Source organism: Aquila chrysaetos, chromosome 8 (genome assembly GCF_900496995.4).
Source record: "Aquila chrysaetos chrysaetos chromosome 8, bAquChr1.4, whole genome shotgun sequence".
Lineage (NCBI taxonomy): Eukaryota > Metazoa > Chordata > Aves > Accipitriformes > Accipitridae > Aquila > Aquila chrysaetos.
This window is the reverse complement of record NC_044011.1, coordinates 38,217,639-38,239,528: the sequence shown is the minus strand read 5'-3', so window position 1 is coordinate 38,239,528 and position 21,890 is coordinate 38,217,639.

Here is a 21,890-nt window from a genome sequence, read left to right as displayed (position 1 = left end):
GATGCCCTTTGAGTGATGCTGGAGGGGGACGGCGAGAGGCAGGTACAGCTTGTCCTTCCTGGGCCTGCGCTCATACGAGAGGAAGCATCCCCACCAGCCCAGAGCGGCTTCTGTGCTGCCCGATGCCTCCGTCTGTGAGGGGGGTGTCCGGGAGGAGGGCAGGGGAGGTTTAACAGAGTCTGCGGTTTAACGAGTACCTCCAAGGTCAAGGGTGACCCCTCACATCAGGAGGTGGCTGCTTCCCAAAAGCACCTTGCACGGGTAGAGCCGATGGGAGCATCCCCAGAGGGCTGTGAAGAGCTGGGGTAAAAGCCATTTTCTGACATTAATTCCTCTGTAAGCAGACAGGCAAGAGCTGCAGGACAGCTGTATGAAATCTCCCCCACGTTACAGGAACCAGATAATCTTTGAGATCTGACAGAGACGCCCCTGCTAAAATGAGGCGTATCAGCAAGTTGCTCTGAATTGCTCCTTCTCTGCATCTCGAGACCAAGAAGATCACGCACACAGGGGTCAGGACAGTCGCTGGCATGAACGCCTGTGCAGGCAGGGCAAATTGGTCCTGCCTCAGATTGCCTGAGAGCAAGCCACCTCAATAATCCACATCAATACAATAAAAACTAGAGATGATGCCCTGGATCTTCACTGATACTAGCAAAAAGCAGAGAAATGAAGGAAAATTTTCCCTGGTAAATTTTAAATATTTCCTGGTACATCTCCACCCAGCACTACTTCTTTGGACACAAAAAGCATTTATCACACTATCAGAAATCTCCTACTTCCCAGCCACATCTATGCAAGACTGCTTAGAAAGACGCTGTTAGCCAAAGCTGCTTTTAAAGCTGATTCAACCAACCAAAAAAGTTTCAGTGACACCATTGATTTCATACAATTCTTCAATAAGATAACAAGGCGGGGGGGGGGGGACGGACGACCCAATCACAACCAAAAAAAAGCCCTGAGCAATATTTGAAAACTTAAGCTATATTGTCACAACATCTTCAAACAATTTTAATTGTTTGTTTTATTGAAATAATATGCAAGTTAGGTATTTTCATTTCATACATTTTTAAACACAGAGGTTCAAAATACTTTGCTTTGTGGCAGATGGTACTTTTCATTTGGTGAAAAATAAATCAGTTCTCTCACTGGGGGGGGGGGGGGGGGGGGGGTTTATCCCAGTTCAGCCTGTACCAGATTGGGACTTTTCTATGCTCCTGGCTGAACCCCACCATCCATCACATGCACCCCAGGGACGACAGACCCCAGCTTCCCACAGAGCAGCGTTACAGCCCCTCAGCCCTGGCCCGTAACCACCCTCATGAGCACCACAACTCACCACTGCCAGCATCCGCCAGAGCATCCCACAGCTCCCGGGGGCACGAGTGCACCAACCGAGAGCAACACTTAATAAAAGCAGAGGCAAAAGGCACCAGCTGTGGATAGACGACTGCTGGCTAGGAAGCTGAATGTTATAGAAGCAGTCTGTCCTGCTGGCCACCAAAAGAAAAAGCTGGACCTCATTTTCCTACACCAAATTATTAAAAAAAGCCATTGTGCAAGCATTTTTTAAGAGATGAGGAAGATTATTTGGAAGATAATCCTGGCAGGACGTGTAGACACATCTGTTAAAATGGTACCTCTAGAAAAACGCATGGTAAAATGATACCCATTCAAACATACGTTTCTACAAATCAGCAGCAAAACCTTTGGAATGGCAACATTTCAGTCTGGACTAACACTACATCAGCACTTTTGAAGAGTTCTCCTCTGATTCCTTCCTCTGTTGGATTTTCAAAAGGCACCGGCTGGTGTCCTCAGCTTCTCCTGGTGTCTGTTTCAAGAAAATCAAACACCAAACATTCACACCAAAACACCCAAGTCCTCTCCTCCCTCAAGGTTTCACCCAAAATTCTCCCTTATGAAGACAGTATTCAAGAGAGCCACGCTGCCCAAACATACATTACAGCCTCTGTATGGTCTCTGAGGTGCACCTTCGTGCTTCCCAATACTCTGTTATTTGGGCAAGCAGTTCATCTGCCAGGGTCTGAGGCATTTAGGGGTCTGGAAGGGGCCCAAGTATTCCAAGAAGGGGTTTACTGCCTATCTAGCTTCCCAGCTACCACTGTCCCGCACGACCATGGTCTTCTCTGTCCTCTCCTCGGCACTGAGCTCAGGGATGAGCTGAGCCACAAGCAGCAAGGAGGCTGTGCTTCCACCCCACAAAATACAGTGCTGGGCCTGGAAACCACTGTCAGGCATCCTGACAAGAAGTGCAGCAGGAAAATTATATCAATTCATTGCTAGTTAGGGACACTCTTATCTTTAGTGATGAAGCTTTTCAGTTAAAGTATACAAAAACCCACAACACAGACAGCAGAGATAAAAACCTGTTTCACCAGCTCAGAACAAGAGAGCAAAAATACAAGCATAGAAGCAGAATAGCTCTTTGGAGGAAAAAAAAAGCGGGGGGGAGGGGGAGGAAAAAAAAAAGCAACAACAACAACAACAAAACACATCAAGGTATTTTGTTCATACATTTCAAAGACCAAATATTTTGGCCTCCCTATCCAACCTTGCTGCTGACACAAGAGGCCAGGTCCCCCCAGCAACTTAGGTGAATGCCCCAACTTGGGGGGGAAAGTTCCCAGCCACTGTACGGGAAATGAGGAAAGGACTGAGAACATACCCAGTTCATCCTTAGTTAAGCAAATAGTGACAACTGACTCGTTTCATTTGCAGGCAAGAGGAAAATAGAGCATTTATGGGATGTCCCCAGCACCTCCCACAGACCATGAGGGCGATGCCAGGCAGTGTCCAAGAGGTAGCCAGGGATGGCACACTAAATACTCCTGTACAGCCCCCACGTAGGTAAAACTTGTGGCTTGTCGTTAAACTGATCTCAGCTGCCCTTTTTGAGCAGATGTTGGGCCAGAGTCCTCCAAAAGCCCCTTTATGCCAGTTATTCTGTGACTTTGTTATCAACTGTTAGAGAAATTTGGATTCCTACCTCTGCAAACACCTTGTGGTTTGGCACGAGGCAACTATTTCAGCCAGAAGCATTAGAAATGACGGGGGAAAAAGGCACAGGAAGGGATGGGAAGGAAGCAGAGTGATCTGGACATAGTCTCCTCCACCCTGTTGGACCAGACCAAGTCCACCCGCCCACCACTGCGCTTCAAAGGAAAGAGCGTTTTATTCTCAAGCAGAGAACTCCAAAACATGCAGAGGCACCACTTGTCCAGGGTTTCTAAGTTAGGGCCAACACCTGAAGTAAACATTGCACCCCTTGGCCCCACTGGCCACGGAACCAAAGCATTGCACAGGCTCTGTCTCGCAAGCGTCTCGAGACCAAAGGAGCACAAATTACGGGACTGAAATTAAAAGCTTCCCCCAGTCCTAAGCTGGGACATGGCACGAGCCAGCAGTGGGGAAAAAAAGATTTTTCTACAAGTGACTCCAAAGGGTGCTGGAGAGGAGCGGGCTCTGCACGGCTGCGTGCCCAGGGCTGCCTGCTCGCAGCCGGGTCAGCCTCTCACCGCAGGGCTGGGGCAGATCACCTTTGCTATGGCGAGTTTGGACGCTGCCTTCAGTTGTAAAGGTTTACCTGGTGCTACTGATTCTGTGCTTTGCAATGAGAACCCACTTCACAGTGGCAGCAGCGCAGCCTCTGCCTCTCTTGACGGCTGGTTTTGGGGATCCCAGCTACCACAGGCCAGAGAAAGCAAACCAGGGAGACACCAGCCTGCCGGTACCTGACCGAGAAGGCGCCTGCAGCCAACCCTGCCGAGTCCCGATGGAGTGCCGCAGCCTCCACGCAGCATCCTGAGCCTGCTGCTCGTTCCACAGAGCCACCCCCTCGGATCTGCCGTGCCCCTTTGCAAGCTCAGTGAAAGGGGAAGGGACGACCCTGCGCACTCTGCCTGGCACGTGTGGCCTCCGGGCGCCTTGAGAGGAGTCCGAGAGGAGCGGTGCACGGAGGTGATCAAATCCTCAGTAGTGATTTTTATCTCCAGTAGCGATCTGGGCAAAAATATGTAAAAGCAAGCAAAGTGGCATAGCCAAGAGATGCGCAGTGACAGCCCTGACACAGGCATGCTGCTAAGAGCGTGGCCGTGGCTTCACTGCACAAGCCCAATCCCGACAATTCCCTCTTTGCACCGTGCTCTTGCTGGCTCCCGCATCTCCAGCCACAGCCCAAGGCAGAGCAGAGAGCTGGGAGCGAAGGCAAACGAACCTGTGCTGGAGCCAGGCGGCAGGCAGCTCCACGGGACCCCAGCTCCAGAACTGACCTCTCCAAAAACCAAGGATGTCCCTGACGGATATTTTCAGCTTCCCATTTCAGCCTTCACATTGTTCAATGCCTTGTACAATATTAAAGAGGGCATCATCTGGATTGATCAGTGAATCAATCAAGGAGAAGCCACGGCAGGCAACGCAGACGCATTTCTGTTTGACCCAAGTGCCGCAGTCCCCGCGTGCTTCCCCAGACAGCTCAGCCTCCCGTCCCAGCTCTGAAATCACACAGGACACCGCTTGGCTGGAGCGAAATACCCCACCCAGCCCCTCTGTGCTGGGGATGAGCCCACGTCAGCCTGCATTGTGAGCTTGTTGTCATTAATGTAACTTGTTCATTGCCCCGGTGACAAGCCGGGGTGCCTCCCTCGCTCCCAAGGAGCGAGGAGTGGAAGGGCTCTCGCCAGCGCCCAGTCCCCTGCCTTGCCACCCTGCCTCCTGTGCCGGGTGGCTCCTCACATAAGAGGACAGAGATGTGCTGCCATGTGAGAGGGCATCTTGCCACGCTTCCACTTTGGGAGCTGCCCCAGAGCCTCACAACTTAAAAACCTTCTCCTGATTTCCAGCCTAAACGCTCTGTGGTCGGATTGTATTCATTTGCTCCGGTGTTGTCCATGACCTGAAATTGCTGCATCCTTCCATGGGGTTCTCCCTCGCTGCTGTATTTACATATTTTTATTCTGGAAGCATCCCGTGCGACTGCCGTTCGCAGGCAAGGAGGCACAGCAGAGATTCGCAGAGGCAACGCTGGAGGATCCACCTCTCTCCATCCTAAATCATTCCTCGGAGGTTGTCTCTATTCGCTTCCCAAAGCCACACTCAAACTGCATCCCACTCAATAAACCTGGCCAGGAACGATGGCGTGGGATAGCAAGTTTCTGTGGTGGTGGGCAACGCCGACAGCTCCTCGCCGGAGCCCTGCATCCCCCGCTCCAGCTGCGCAGCCCGCCATGTGCTGCATTGCCACCCCCACGGGGACCAGGCAGCCCTCGAGAGCGAGCCGGGCTGGGGGCAGCGGGCCAAGGCCGGGCACGTCTCTCCTCTGGCTGATGCTGGGCCAGAAGGAGCAGCCGGCTACGCTGTCGGCTGTTAAGTGAGCATTAGGCAAAGTGCTTCATCAGCTTGCCTCGAGCAAGCTCAGGTCCAGATTCTCTCCTCCCTACATTACTCCCCTTTGCACAGAAGTTTGCTAGGACTTTCTGTAAATCCCTTTAAAAGACCTCAGCTTTGAGCTGCTTATGCCAGCATCCCTCTCTACGCCACTGTCAAAGCAGAGTTGCTTTCACTCTGCAAACTTCCCTTATTGCCATAGGGAAAGACTGTCACGGGCTCCCCAGTTGCATCGGTCAGGAGGAGAAGCCTCTGCTGCTCTGAGCCACCAGCACTCCAGACATTATTACCTGCAGTGCTAAAGCCTCCCTACATCCCAGTCCTTTGGGAAGGCGCAGCGTGCCGGGCTGGCGGAGGGAACGCTGCCAGCTCCTGCCCAGGCAGCAGAGCGAGGGCACGGTGTTCAGGGGCCGGCTCTGGCAGGCAGGGAAGCACAGCACAGGCACCAGCGGAAGGAGCTATGCTGCTGCCTACCTGGGGTTTGTCTTCAGAAGGCAGACCGCAGGAAACCAGAACGCCTGTCTGTTGTAAGGAATTGGACAGTTTCCCCTACAAGACATTTTGGAACAAGCAGTTGTCGCAGAACATGCGTGTTTGACATTTTTTTTTTTACTGAAATAGAGCAGTCTCGAAGTGGAAAGTCATCTGTCATCAGAACGGGAAGTGCATTTTCCGAGTGCAAAAAAGCATTTTTGTTTAACTCTCAGCTGAGGCAGGATTTCTGTGAACCAAACGTTCCCAGATAACAACTCCCATGCGGCTGAGAGCCATCGCCAATGGAAGAAGCTTTCACAGAAATGTCGCCACCAGATCTATATTCCCAGCAGAGAAGATGGAAAAAAAAAAAAACAAACAAACCCCAACAACAGCAAAAAAAACCCCCCAAAACCAACCAACCCCAACAACCCTCTGGATAAACAGGAGAACAAGAGGCCAGTTTTAAAGGAAGGATTAGAAGAAGTTGGCTTATTGCCCCTTGTGGACCAAAGGCTGGAGAGGAGGTAGTGCTGGTGAGGGAAGAGGGGATGAGTCTGCTCCGGGGGCTCTGGCTCCTCTTTGCCATTTCAGTTGTATGCCCTAAAGCACACCAGGGTTTTTCTCTGCACCGCTATTTGGCCTTAAAAAACTTCATTTAACATGATATTAAAGTGTGCTTTAAAACGGACTAAAAGCCACACTGGTTTACGGGAAAACTACGTGGAGGCGGATTTTAGTGAAGTGCGGTAAATGATTTTGAGACCGAAACCTGTCGTCATGCAGCCACTAATGTGGAATAGAGAGCTACAGCCAACGTTTCCAACAGGGATCTGCCGAGAACGGCAATCTCTATAAATCAGACCATTTTTAATTCATTACTCACACTGCCGTCTAAGATTGGAAACTGCGAGCTCATCCATTCAGCCTTAATTTTGACACTCGGAGATTTTTCTTTTTGAGCACTTACATCAATAGTTGTAAGTTATTTCACTTTTAATCCTTTACTGTTTACACATCAAATTAAAACCCTCCAATCATTTTTTCCAAATACCTTTGGCCTATCGTAGTAGCATCATTTCTTCATGCTATTCCACCCTAAAAATTCTGCTTTTTAGAGCAACATAGCCCTTCAGTTCAGCATCTGGACTGAGACTTTTGCAAGATACCTACTGATTAGGATTTTTAAATCATTGTCTTTCCTAGAAGTCAATGAAAACTAGCAGTACATTTTCCTAGGACCCCTAATGTAATTTCTGGTTGCCAAGGAGATTTTCTTGGGGAATTTTCTATTGAGAAAATAACTTTTAAAGAAAAATAAGACCTGCAGTAAATTGTTCAAGTACAAGTGTGAATTTCAATACATAATAATTTGCAGCCGCTCCATTGTTTGCCAGTACTTTAAACAGAAGTTATGGAAAATATTTGTATTCAGATTTATATTGCGTTGATACCTGCTGGGCATTTCAAGCCGGAAAACTCAGTGTGCCTTTCTGGCAGGCCTGTCTGTTACACGTGAACACGATGGGGTGCTTGCAGACACCCTACTAAGAAGCGTTTGCTGTAATTTTATGAGCGTGCTTGCTGTAAATGCACAACCACTCGTTAGAGCACAGCTACGCTGGAGGTGTGGAGAGACTGCCAAAAAATATGTTGAACTGTAAATAACCAAAGCCGTAACCAAACCCACAGACTAATGAGGTTTCTTTGCTCGAGGGTTGTAATGCTCATCCTTACTTGGTCTATTTATTATTTCCATCGCACCCAAAGGCTTCCTCGGCATTTTACCAAAGGTGACGAGTTTTGCGGGATGGGAGGTGAGAGGACCACAGCGGCGCAAGGAGCACGCAGAGGCTGGCTCTGGACCAGGGCACCGACTCAAGGGGGTGTTGGAAAGCTTGAGCAGCACCTCAGAGGTGTTACTGCGGGTCAGTCGATGCCGAGGCAGACCCCAAACCATCCGGCCCATAGGTTCTGCCTACAGCTCTTTAGCCCGAGGGTAGCCAGCACGTGCCTGGAGATGAGACCCTGCAGGACCTCTGAAAAAGGGGCTGGTTCATATACAGCTAGTGAAAACTGCCTATAACTCTCGTTGCCAGTCATCTTCTGGCCATAGCCATGAATCACAAATTTGGCACTGGCAAAGCTCCCTGCTCCATAAATCAGGGCAGGAATATGGAGCAGCAGAGGCAAGGAAGTCTGAATCGGTAGGAAAGGGGCTAAGTGAGAAGCAACTTCCTCAATGCTCACAAATTTCATCCCTTAACATTTATAAATGCATGCAAAAACCCACAACCACACCTTTTCACTAAATAAGATCATTTGCAGCATTCAGAAAGAGAAAGAAACGTTTCTCTGACTTAAAGGTCTGTTCCATGGAGGGAGTACAAGACCTCACCAGGGCATGGGACACAAGTCAAACCTGAAATACACCAGGCAGGGAAGCAGAGGGGGGTGTTAAAGGGTTCCTGGTTTTAGCTTGCAGCTCACTACAAGCAAGAAGAGCCACAGGACAGAAACTGCCTTTCTAAGCCCCTCCTGAAAATCATCAGTATTTACTTTTCTTCTTTTTACTTGTAAAATTATTATTCTGGTTTTGTTTGGCCTCTGCCAGCCTACCTTTCAGGATGCAAAGAGGTTGCTGGACCTTCTACAGGCCACCATGATCCCAGGAACAAGCTGCAGAGCAGACAGGGAGATTTCAAACAAGCTAAAGAATGCAGGAGAGTGCAGTTAAACGAGATGAGCCTGAGACTAGTTTCCTCAGCACCCAGCCAGGTGGGCACGCTGCTGCCTTCCTGGTTGCATTTGCTTTCTGCAACCTGTTAAGCATGGTTTGGCAGCAGGCTGCGGGGGCTGTGCACTCACGTAGGGATGCTCCTACAGAGACCAAGCACCAGAGGAGGGGTGGTGCCCTGTTCCCCTCTGTCCCAAAAGACACCACTTGTACCTGGAGGTGAAAAACCACCTGCTGCAACAAGGATATGACTTCATGCAAGCTAAATTGCATGCAATGGCCAGATGATTTAAAATTATGGAAATTCTAAAAGGCAAGATTAAATGAAACCCTTCACCCTGAGCTGGCTGCTCACATACTCACTTTTATGTGCCAGCTGTGCTCTGCCAAATCTTTACTTGCATTTCAGTATTTTCAAAAGCCAAGTCAGTGAGATTGTGAACCCCTCCTGTCTCGGTATGAATGATCTTTTACTAAGGAAGCAGTTATAAGCAAAAAAGCTACAAGGGGAAAGCTAAAAAACCCCCCACCCTATCCAGAGTTGTCACGTACTCTGCAGCAGTGTAAATATGATGAGCATTTGAATTAAGGACAGCAAACATCAAGGAATTAGCCTCATTACTAGGTAATGACAGCTGTGCCATCAGCATCTTCTTGAGGGTGGCCAACAACAGATGGCAAGGGAAAGGAACAAGACTGAGGCATGCCTGGCAAATGGCCTGTCCCACCACAGCCTTTCCCAGCCCTCAGTGCTTAGTGATTTCCCGAGCTGGAAGCTGTCTCTGAACTCAGTGCAAAGCAGCCACCAATGGTTTTAGGCCACGAATTTGTTTAATCATTTTTAAAAAGCAGTTTTTGTTTCTGGCTTCCATAAAATGCCAAAACCTGGAATTTAGGATTTGTCTGAGTGGGGGCTGGGATCTCCCTTTGTGCATCATAAAGAGCTGCAGAAAGGTCTGAGCAGCTCCACGGCTTTGGGCAGCCAATGCCTCCGGTAGGACTGCATGTGTCCTCCTGGGGCACTTCTGCCCTTAGACCTCAGAAACCAACACACCACACAACTGCCCAACAGACCCCAAGCCAAACAGAGGCATGCAGAGTTATTTTGGTATTTTGCAGCAGTTCTGGTTTTGCAGGAGGCACCACGGCATGGAGACAGCCACTGTGGCAAACAGGCTTTCTAACAGGTACCACCAGCTCTGAAAGAAGGGAAAGACCCAACTACCTATTCCGATCTTTCCTTTCAGCTTGCCTCAGCTTGGCTGGAGTTGCCTTGGCTCGAACACTCATGGCATGCTGCTGCTTTGCTCTCGCTGTCAGGCTGCAGCTTCTGAGGGCTGTTCTGTCTCCCAGGTGCTACCCTGGTGCTCCGTATCAGCTATGCTGCTGCATCCCAAGGACTGAGCAACGATGTGCAATGCACAACAGGCGCTCGCCTAGCACTGGTTGCTTATTAAACTCTTCTGTTTTTTTAAAAATTTACAAAATGGATTTTTTTCACATGATAAATAACTGGCAGCTGACCTTTCCCGTTAATAATTCATGTGGAAAGAGCAGACTGCCCCACGTGGTGTGATGTAGAGGCCGAACAATACACACCATACACAGACGGCCATGGAAACAGGCAGCACACGGCACCGTTGGGCAAGACTCTGAACATGAGTGTGCTTGGGTAATTTTCAGAATTGAAGCGTAAGTTTAAGGAAAAATCCTGATTTATTTTTGAAGCGGAGCATATGTACTGACAGTGAATGTTCTGCCACAGCCTGCCCACAAGAATCCTTCGCCCAGCAGCTGCCTGCAAACTTCTTACTGCTGATACGAGACATGAGCAACCGAGTCCAGCAGCCTTGCTTGGGTTATTTCAACATCCAGCTGCATGCGTTTCTCATGCCTTGCTTCTCTTTCCCCATTTTCCATCCTTTCCCTAAGTCCTAGGGGAGTGGCATTGAGGGGAAGGGTTTCCAGGTCTCCTGTGAACCCTTCGAGTGTCCACTGGGGCTTTTGCATGGGAAACCGCTGAAGGCAAACAAACAGAAATGCTACTCCAGACAGAGGGAAAAACAGGATTCTTTCAGCTGATGGAAAGAAAAGCATCTTATTGTCACAGCGTAAAAATTAGTGCTGAATTATTATTTAACAGTCCTAAAGTGTTCACCTTCCATACTTTTTAACACTGTTGAAAAGGTGGGACTGATCAAACTTTTCTTCTTTCAGCACACATCCCAGAAATAACAGGGAAAAACCCCATGCGTTGTATTTCAGCAGTGCGGCAGAAAGGCCAGCAGCTGCTGAGTGGCAGTGCATTTGTGCTTTATTTTCTCAGGTTATCTTCTCCTTCCCAATGTACCTATGTGTGTCCAACACTAAACCAGAAAGGTGCACTGATGAGCTCACTTGCTGTGGAGCATGAAGCCTGAGGGAGCAGGAACCCATCTGATCCCAGCTGCTGTATTACACAACCACCTAATTTTGACCACAGTCCAGTTAACGAACAGCACCGTTTCACACACGTCTGAGGCTGCTCTCCACGAGGCCAGGGAAAACAGAAATGTGGGCTTGAAAGTTTCTGTGATTCCTTTCAAAGGTCCGTCCTAAACAAATTATCTTCTTCCCAGAAATCTACTCAACACCTTATGCAAATTCATACAAATTAATGTCATATAGATGATATGACCCTCTGTAAAAATCCCCGCCGACTCTGAGCACCAGGGAGGTTTGTGGATTTAAAAAAAAATAAAGAAAAAAAATCCCAGCAGCTTTCTGAGCAGTATTTGATACTGGATTGTATGAATCACAAACCGGGCTGAACTGCACATATAGGAGTATGAAAGAAGGGTTTGATTAACGGCTTGGTGAAGTTAAGATCTAACTGCATAGCTAACTGAGGGATTATTAACCAGATGAGAGAAATACTACTCTCTCAGTACCAGGGCACTATTTCCATACGGGCACGTGGGTACGTTGGGCAGTTCAAAATCAGTACTATTTTAAAAAAGGACAAGGGGTTGAAGGAACTGGGGACCATCTGCACGTGGCGCAGCGTGGCTCGGGCTGAGCTCTGCAGCACAGCCGGCAGTCGCGGGGACCACCGTAGGAAACTGTGGTTCTGGTCCCTCTCCAACTTTCACAATGTTTTCCACTTCGGTTCCTGGGGATTATGTGTTATTTGGGTATTGCAATGTCCGGGGCTGCTCCGGCGTGACCCGCCTGTTTGGGAACAGCAGGAAGAGACACAGCCGTCTCCCCCAGCTCCGGAGAGCACGAGGCAGGGCTCTGAGTTAATTCTCCACTGCATCATGAGACCAAAACTTTACATCTCCTGGGCCGAGCTGAAGAGAGCGGCAGCAAGGCCAGACACACACCTCCAGGCAGGGGGAAGAGGTTTTCACCCACTCCCGGGTTCTGGTCCTTGGCAGCACAGTGTAAGGCAACGCAGCTGCGTGAAAGGCTCCCGCTTAGTTTTATTTTCTTTCTGCAGAGGACGTGTCGCTGCCCGATAACAAAGTGCCGGATACCAGCACAGCCCTGTAATTACAGCAGGGCAGGTAAGTGAGTGGGGGGCATGAGAAGCCATGGCTGATGGGGGCTGGTTTGTACAGGTCAGTGCTGGCCGAGCCGCAGACCCTGGGTGACGGGGGACCAGCCGAGTCCAGGCTGTACAGCCCCGTGTCACAGAGCCCGGCTGAACTTCTAGGAGAGGCACACCGGAGCTGTCAGACAGCTGATAGTTGCCTGTACATGCAGAGGTGTTTAGGAACCTTTCTCTGAAATGATGGAGAAGAGCAAGAGGAAAACCTTCAGAGGAAACACCTCCCCTGCCATCACTCTCTACGTACGACGGACTGAACAGGAGGTGACACAAGCCAGCATCAGCTTATAGCCATTTTGCAATCGAGAGAAAGCTAGGAAGGTCTTACAGGAGAGGAAGAAGAAAAAGCTGGACGTGTTACCTGCCCAAACCTAAGTGTTACAAAGTGCTTAAATGAACTAAAGCAAGAGCAAAGTAATTTTTGCTAGCAAGAAAAGCACAAGCCCTTCTGCACAGCGCACAAATATCATTCTCTTCACCCACAGATGACATGGGGACGAGAAGAAAACTGCTGCTTGAAAGTGCTTTGCTCTGTTTCAAACTGACAGAGCAGCAATACACCTCCTCGTGCTAGCTAACAGAGCCCACAAATGCACGGACCTCCATTAAATTACTCTTGGTCGATGATACAGTTGAGTTTTAATGAGACCATGTAGGCTCTGGCCAGCCCGGGGCTTCCCAGCTCTCGCTGACGGTGCCGGCTGCACCTGAGCATCGTTAGGTGCCGTAACTTTCCCATGGTCACGGAGTTAGTAAGGTTGGGTGAAGCGACCTTAAGTAAAAAAAACCCACCAAACTCACAAGCTGCCAAACCTGCCTGTTTGTTTTCATACACACCAGTATGAACACCACATTAATGAGTGTGAACAGTTTGAGTCAGAATGATACCAGACACAGGAGGCAAGATTTTCTTTAAAAAGGACAGGGGTGTCATTGTTCATTTCCAAACATCATATTTAGATACCTGAAGAACAAAAATATAGAGCACTCAAGGATTTCCAATATTTTTTAAAGCAGCAGCACTGGAACATCCCTGGGGCTGGAATATAAACAATCTGAAATTTATTCCCAGAAGAAGTTACTGAATCGCTCTGATGAACAGTTGGTTGTTTACTGCCAGTTTTTACGAGTTTTTGACGTAAATCATCTGGCAGAATTGAAGCAAAATAAAGGAACCAATAAATAAAAAAATACACAAGTGTCATTAGCAAACCTTAAAGAAAAAAGAAACTAGTCTACTTTCATCAACTTCAGGGAGCTAACGAATTTTTTAAAAAGCTTGATATACACATCTCTCCTTTTCTGCCTAGGTTCATGCCACCTGCTTTCAGGGGGGTGTGCTAGGAGCAGAGTACCCTGAGGCTTGGTCTTTAGTCAACAGAGGTGAGTACACCCAGTAATACCCACTGATTATGAGAAGCAGGTAGGAGCAAGTTTAATATCTAAAATTAGGTAGGATTATGGATGCTCTTTGAATTTCAAGTTTAAATTAAATTTTGAGTGCCCGGATTTACATGTTCTGAGAGAAAGGCTCGTATCTATACAATTCATTATTTATGTGCCTGAGAAGATATCTTGAAATGTGATGTATGTACAGATACATTTCTGTCCCTTTCCCCCAGGAGTACACAGTCCTGACCCTCTCTCCTGGAAGTGAAGTTTTGAGTCAGGGTCAGCAAAGCCCTTCCCTCCCCTCTGCATCATGTTCTTCAAAACTACCTATCGCTTGCAAATGCAGAAAGGAAAAAAAACCCGAAGCCCGCTAAGCAGCTTAAAGAAAGACTGTGCACTGTCTGAAACTCTAAAATCAAAAGCTGTAATCTTCTGCAGCCGGTTACTTCAGAGCAAACTGCAGATAGCCCTGCAGCCCCCAGCCCTGCCGACTGCCCAGAATTAGGAGGATTATCACAATTTCACCTTTTGGCACTTCCCCGGCAATTCTCCACAGGCTTCAGGTGCTGCTTCAGTGAAGAGAGGGAGAGCCACACCTGGGGCCCGATTTGGACGTGTCCTTCTCAAGTCACATCTGCTTCTGCTCGGCTGAGGTCATCCTTGTCACGGGGCATTTCTTCCCCCCTTTGATCCAGAGGGCACCTTCGTTCTGATTTTCTCTCTTCTCTGTTACTGTTTCCTAGGTTTCATCAGCTACTCACAAAGCAAAGAGAGGGAGAAAATATTTCATGAAATAAAAATATCATTGCAGAAGATATTTTTTTTTAAAGTATAAATTTTAGCATTTGTATAAAATTGGCAGCTTGGACTCACAATGTATACATCAATAAAATAGAAAAAATACTTGACATTTTCAGATATTTGGAGAAGACAGTAAATTACCCTAAACCTGATGATCCCCTGAGTATGAAAAGTGCTTATATCCAGAGGACTACCCTCCACTTTTCAGAGCTGCTTCTCCACCCGACACAATCTGCCAGTATGGCGAAGCAGAAATACAAGGACCAAAAGGGGGGACCTGAATTCTGCCAAACTCTCATTCTGTTTTGGTTTTTTAGAGGCAGCTTTGTCATTTCAAAGTTTTCAGTCAACCCCCGTATCCCAAGATCAGCAATTCAGCACACAAGACCTTCAACAAGAATAAATTTAATTTCTCCAGAGAGAGAGATGCGTGTTCCATAGCATCACCTGGAGTTTAGAACAACCATTTCAGGTCAGGCTGGAGAAAGCCCTTCTGCTAGTGCTGCCTGGCCGCCCCGCGGCAGAGATGCTTTCCACCTTAATGAGAGGCCAGGCACGCTGCACCTAGCTGTCACATTTACCTCTCTCCCCCATTTCTCAGAGCAGAAGGCTGCAGCAAGCTTTGGGGACACCACGGATCAATAGCTTCTTAAGTGACCACGGACACTTCACTTGGGCAGTTTATCAGCCTGGCCAGTTTCTGTGATCTACTGCATTTCTCAACCGCTTCCACTACGATTCCCCCAAATAAAGCGCACTAGTCATAAATCATCTCAGGGCCAACAGATGCCTTCAGGGGTGAAGCCTTCACAGAATCAAATAAGCTGCTGCGGAGTTAAGGGAGACGCACACTTTGCTGCAGAAGGGACCTGCGGGTGGGTAAGAGCCTTGGGCGCAGACGTCGAGCCTTGGGAGGACGCCCAGCAGCACCGAGCCCCATCCCACCCTTGCGCGCCCACCGGGGGACCTGCCACCGGCTGCTGCGGGGACAGCGTCCTGGGCAGATGACTTCTCGTCACACGTAGCTTGCTCTTACCTGGCTATTGCACAGGCTAAACCCAGTTCACTTCGGCCACGTGGAACAAGGTGTGCGTACAACGAGCCCAGCCTAGCCCGGTGCGGGCAGTACGGTAACCCATGCATCCAACGCGCCCATTACTCTCCTGCCAGCCAGCCTATAGGCACAGCTCATGGGGGATAGAGGTAATTGAGGAAGGCAGTGCGCTTGCAGGAAGGGAAACAAGAGTTCTAGAGCGTTAATTCTACCTTGGTTACCAGAACTCCCAGGGTCTCTGCACATTTAGTTCTTATTTATATAAATGCTGTTGGGATCATGCAGATGCTGAAATCAGAATTGGGATTTCATTGATCTTCCCAGTACAAAAACGTTTCAGAGAAGAAAAGGCACATTACCTTAGCTGCATGCTTCAGAGGACAGAAGGCACAGCTACTGGGTTTCAAAAAGTAGATTTGTATGCATTTAAATAACTATACTAGCAGGCACTACATATTCAAGATGAAAATCTATTACTGACTCTCAACACAGCAGTCAGCAATTACAAAGTACCTCTCAACACAAGAGTGCCACCCAGCCAAACCTGCTGCAACACACCTGTAAACAGCCATGTGTATTTAAATTTATTTCCCTTTGCATCATGTACCTTTTCCTGCAGCAGCCAGAATCCTGGCAGAGACCCCTTCCCGCTGTTGGGGTGGAGAAAGTAGTTTCTGTTCTGTGTACCTTTTAGCTCTGTAACTCTTAACATAGTTGTTTCTGTAAATTACGTGATTACAGAATGGCATGAAACCCACTCTTCTCTAAACAACATTTTCCTCTTTCTTATTACTCAATGAAAAAACAAAAAGCATATAACATATGGCAGGAGTAATCCAAACTGAGCTACGTTTTTCTTTGAGAAGGTTGTGAGCTACCCTAACACAACGAGCCCTGGATTTCCCAAATTTGGGAAGTAGTTGTGTGTTCAGACTGTGAAATGGGCACTATGGGATACAGAACCCCCCTTCATAATGCATATTTGTTCATACGTAATAAGACAACAGGTGAAAATGGCACAATGTATGGTGGCATGCTACATTACCATTTCAAATATGCTTATACTGACCATTTTCCAATAGCCATACTCTCACAGCCCGAAATAAAATGGCACAAGTAGTTTTGATGAGGAAAGGGATTAACTGGAAAAGCTGTATTAACTCCTGTTTCATCAGGAACAGGATTGAGGTTTTACTTTACTTTATTTTTAAGATTACACCCAATTAAAGGTAAGCTTAATAAAGGAACGGTTTCATCCATCTAAAACTTGAATACTGAAATAAATGAGGATTTGTGCATATGTACATACATGCACGCTCTCCAGTCTGTGCGTATACCAGTCTATGAACAAAAGTTCAGAGGTAAAAGGTATGGTTAAATTTGCATTTCTTTGTACTCAAAGGGAGACTCCTCTCTATTACACAGGCAATAAAGGAATTACACTTCTCAGTTTTTTTCCTTTCTTTGCTTTCAAAGTGCTTAAGTAATCTAAAAGGATATTTTAAAAAATACTCAGTTACAGAAGACAGTCTCGCACGTGAGCTGAAAAAAATTAAGATGGGTTAAGGTTTGGTATTATAACGAATAACACTTCAGACACAATTCTGGTTCAATGAAACACATCTTCAACACTGCCTATATAACGACAGTGCTGCGCGCTCGTCGTCTCATCTGCAGAAATACTGTGAGCCTTTTGTGGCCACTGCCCCATGATTGTTGTGGCACACCTGGACGGATACCGGCTGAGCTTCTTACCTGTGATCTGAAATTTGTTCTTTCTGAGGCATTTTGGAGGGACGCTAACGTTTCAGAGCGCGGGCCTTGGACCAGCGCTGTCGCATGGCACGGGTACCCCACCTGTGTGGACGTGATGCGGGACTGGCCAGCAGCACGCAGCTGAGCTACCTCTGCCCAGGGGATTAAGTGTTTGCGTTTGTAACAGAGCACCAGACATCCTACGTGTTGAGCTATGACGTGCTGCTGGTAGGCAAAGTTACGTATGCACGTGCTTAGAGTCAGCACCCCTCAAACCTCGGAGACTGTCTTAACTACAGGCATAGCAGGAGTGATTAAGCCTGAAAACTCGCTAGGAAAATAATTCCAGACATACAGCAGCCAATGTTGATCCTCGCCACCTCAAGCCACAGTAGACTGGAAGAACACCGTGTCGTGAACGAAAAGCCTCGAACGAGTCAGCTGTTCAGAGAAGCCACTCGCTCCTTCGCCAGCGGCCAAAACCTGCGCTCCGCTGCTTTTGGGGCCAGCGGCTGGTCTGGTGCAACCGCTGAATTGCTGGAGGGTGACAAGAGACAGACATCCCCAGACATCTCAAGCATCAAAAGACTCTTCTCATCTCACTGCGCAAAAAGGCTAGTCTCAGTCCGCAGAAGGCAACTTTCCACTTCTCCCACCGTAATACAGATCTCTCACCTCGCTGAGAGGCTGCTGATGAGCAAAACCATCTGTACTGATGGGGACATGCACCGCTCCCTCCCCAGCGGGTCGACAGGCAACAGCCATTTTGAAAAAGGTCAGGATTTACACTGATCTGACAAGTCCTTTGCCAAATTTTAGCCTGACCCAATTTAATAGTACACAACAGACACAAACCCCTGGAAGTTGAACGCTGCCAGTGGGAAGCCTGACAGCACTTAGGGAGGGGGTTTTGCTGAGACAGAGATGTCACATCACTTCCATAATCAATTTGTCTTTTGTGAAAATCCTCAGACTGTCACAACCAGTCCGAACTTTAAAAAAAACACTAATAATTCTCTGGGGCTTTGATGCAGTTGGTTTTCCCCCTGTCTGAAACTCTCTTGAGCCAACCCCCCTTCACAGGTGCTGGGCTTCCTGAATACAGAAGCGCGCCCAATGTTTTGCTCTGGGATGGGCACAGATGGGGATTTCTGCTGTAGGGATGATCTGTGTGTTTGTTGTAAAAAGGAGCCCGCCAGGCCGTGAGCTGAGCCCCTGGTTTTTCAGGTTCAACACCCCCCCCCCCTTTTTTTTTTTTCCTTTTCCTTTTTTTTCTTCCCTTTTGAAGTCAGGAAGACTAAAGACACTTCAAACTCTTCTGACTTGCCTTCTAACTCACATATTGTCAAACTCAGCACCGCGGCTTCGAGAGTGAAAAAAGGACCATGCAGGTTTCGGCTTTGTTCCTTGTTTCTCCAAAGTGCTCTCGTCTCACCCGAGAGCCGTGCAGCAGCCCAAGGGAAGCGTCCCGGCCGGCAGCACAGCACCCCGGAAAACCCTCAGCGCTGGGGCGCGGGCGGCAGCATCCTGCTCACCAGGTGCCAAATGCTGTGGGAGCGAGGGCTTTCCCTGCAGCGACGCTTTCTGAAAGTCTTCAGGTAGAAAACGTATAGACAGAGACGAACCGAAACCTGAATGCGTTTTAGCAATACATTAACAACTTAAATCGGGTAATAAATGCAGAAAGGTAATACCTGACCTTGTCTGTACAGAAATGCCCTCATTTCATACTTAAACAAGTCAAAAACGCGTTGGAGAGGAACAAGAGGGGGGATTAAGTGTTCTCCTGTAATGCTCCTATATTGTGTTTGCTTAGATTACTGGATTAACAAAAGAACAGGATTTTATTACATGCATGAGAAATTTAATACAAAATTAAATTAATACAACTATTTGGATTACTGAAACGGAACAAAGTTTTAAGTAGTAAAAGGGTAATGTATTTCTTCTTTGACTATAGAAGTTTATATTAGCAATGAAGGTAAGAAGAAACAGTTTTAGTTCCCCTTTAAATGGCATTCACAATTTTCTGCATTCAGAACAGCTATGAGAAGGAACAAACAAACAAAGAAAGAAATCTATTTCCTGCCCACAGCCTATGGCAACTTAAACGTCCAAGCTTGCAAAGATTATATTGGGACTCCAAAAACATTGTGCAAACCAGAAAATAAGCTAGTTTCTTTCTGCACAGCTATAAACTAAAACCCCCCAGCTTTGTACAAAGGCATTTAGATAAAGCACATTCCTAATGAAAAGAGGAAAAAAAAAAAGTATAATTGGATGATGTGGTATTACGGTATTATTCTGAACAGTGATGCAAAGCTGCACAAAGATAAAACAGCTGTCAGATAATCTTCATGATTAATACTAAAAAGCCTTTGCATTCAGCTCTACCGCTCTTACAAGATACTAAACAACAAACCAAAAGTCACAAACTAAAAAGCCAGAACACTTTCAGAGGACAAGCAATGCAGTTTTGTCTTCCTACCATCTTTTCAGAGAGAAAAAGAAATAAGGGTTTCGCTGCAGTTGACTTCAACAGTTACTTTGAAAACAGAAACGTGTAAAACTACAGACATTTATTTCTAAAATCCCCTTAGTATGTGTTTGCTTTGACTCAAGGAGGATTAAGCAGATGATGTGTTGGACTTTTGGCTCCAAAAGCTATGCAAATCCAACTAGGGGTATTAAGTTAGATCCGTTCGGTGGCTGAAGTTCAGCTCCCGGTGGAAGCGACTCCTCGCTATCTACCACATCCAAAATAACGCCTCCGAACCCAGCCCGAGCACAAAGCCCCGCAGGGGAGCCCAGGGCCCCTCGCCAGCCCGAGCAGCAGCTTGGCCGGCCACCGACCTCGGGTGCTGAGGGACCCCCAGCAGCTCAGCTCAGGAGGAGCACAGGCAAAGAGAAATGCAACCGCAACACGAGTTGTGCTGGAAATCTTTTTCAACGGCATTTCGAAGTTCATCACAGACAAACTGCACCAAAGCGCAAAAAAGTTTCTGACACTCCACAAAAGCTGCGTTTCAAAGGCTGGTGCTAACATCTGCCACTTCTTAAGTGGGAGCTGTCACCGTCCCTCAGCTGCCAAGGCTTTGGGCGGCTGAGAGATGATGCCTCCACTGCCTGCACCCCCAGGAGACGCCTCGTCTTCCTCTGAAGGGGCCTGGCAGCAGATGAACCTCCGAAATAACTCCCCAAAAGCACCAGATTACGGAGGGGATCAGCAACAGTGATCCAACACCGCTCCAGACGCTACTGTACATTACTGAAGCATTTGTGTTTAAAAAAATCCTTTTAAGAAATATTTCTGGGAGAAATATTAATTTAGGAGGAAATTCACCAGGTTTATTTGTTGTTTTAAATTTTCCACTATTTTCAACCTTTGATTTTCCACTTCGGCTGGAACTCTGCACGTGGTGAGCTGCAAGCCCCCCGGTTGCAGCTGTGCTCCTTGCAGCTGAAGGACTCGGTGTTACCAAGTCAATCAGCTGGCAGCCAGGATGCTGGATTAACTCGCGTGGATGCTTCTAAATTCAGCTCCTACAGGCAGGACGGGTAGCGTTTGCACGGCTGTACTTGCGTTCAGTTCGTTGCACAGGAGCTGTACGTGAGCAGTAAATGACTCAGGGACGCAAGAGGAGAGCACGCTGCCTTGTGTCGGAGGAGCCCGTCTGGGACCAGAACTGGATTTCACCTGCGGCTTTACCGAGACGGCTGTAACACGTACAGAAAAGCCCACTGAGGGTTACGTGAGCTTTACTACAGCAGCTGCAGCAGTCATAGCGCTTGACTCTGCAGGCTTAGTTTTTCCTTCAGTGTTTTCTTTTTAGTACACAATACATTAGTTAATTGAAAAATTAATTCAATTTCAATTAAAAATCAATTTTTATGTGAAGTAGCGTCATGATTTCCAAGAGGCTTTCGGGAGAGAAGTTGCTAGCTCCAAGTCCCATTGCCGGAAAGCTGCTCCTGCAGGGAGCACCCAGAGCGCTCTGCGATTTACCCATCGCTGGAGCAATTTCGGCACATTCCCATAACTGCTCTCATGATGTGCTGATCATCGCTTTAAAAAGCACCAGCCCAGAGATCTGATGGAACGCATTTCCAGCAATGCTTTCCATTGCTATGCTGCTAAACAACATCTGCTATAAATAAGCATGTTTCATCAATAATACATAAAGAATGTATTCAGCACGGGTTGTAAAACAGATGTATATATTGAACCATTCAATAATTTCCATAAAGAACAAACGTAGTCAAGTATTACTGAAGCAGTAATCACACATTCAGTGAAAGCCACCATAAATAGTTTTGTAACTTGGGAACATTTTAAATTTTTTTCCCCTTTTAAAATTTGTAGTGGTCCTTGCTTTCTGTCTTTTTTATTGTTTTTCACTTTATCGTTCTCTGTGCTTTCCACAGAAAGAATGCTTGATCACTTCTTCTAAAAGCCACCGATAAGAAAATTAAATCCCTTTGGCATCACTGCACAGGGTAGTTGCATAACAAGCCGAGTATATATAGAAATTGCATTCCAAGTGTTTACATAAGAGCTCAGAATAACACAGATGTAAAAAAAAATCCAACTCAATTTACAAACCAGCCCTGCAGTGCTTCTGTGTCTGATAACTTGGAGCAAGTGAATCAGCTTACTAGTGGTACACAGTTAATATTAT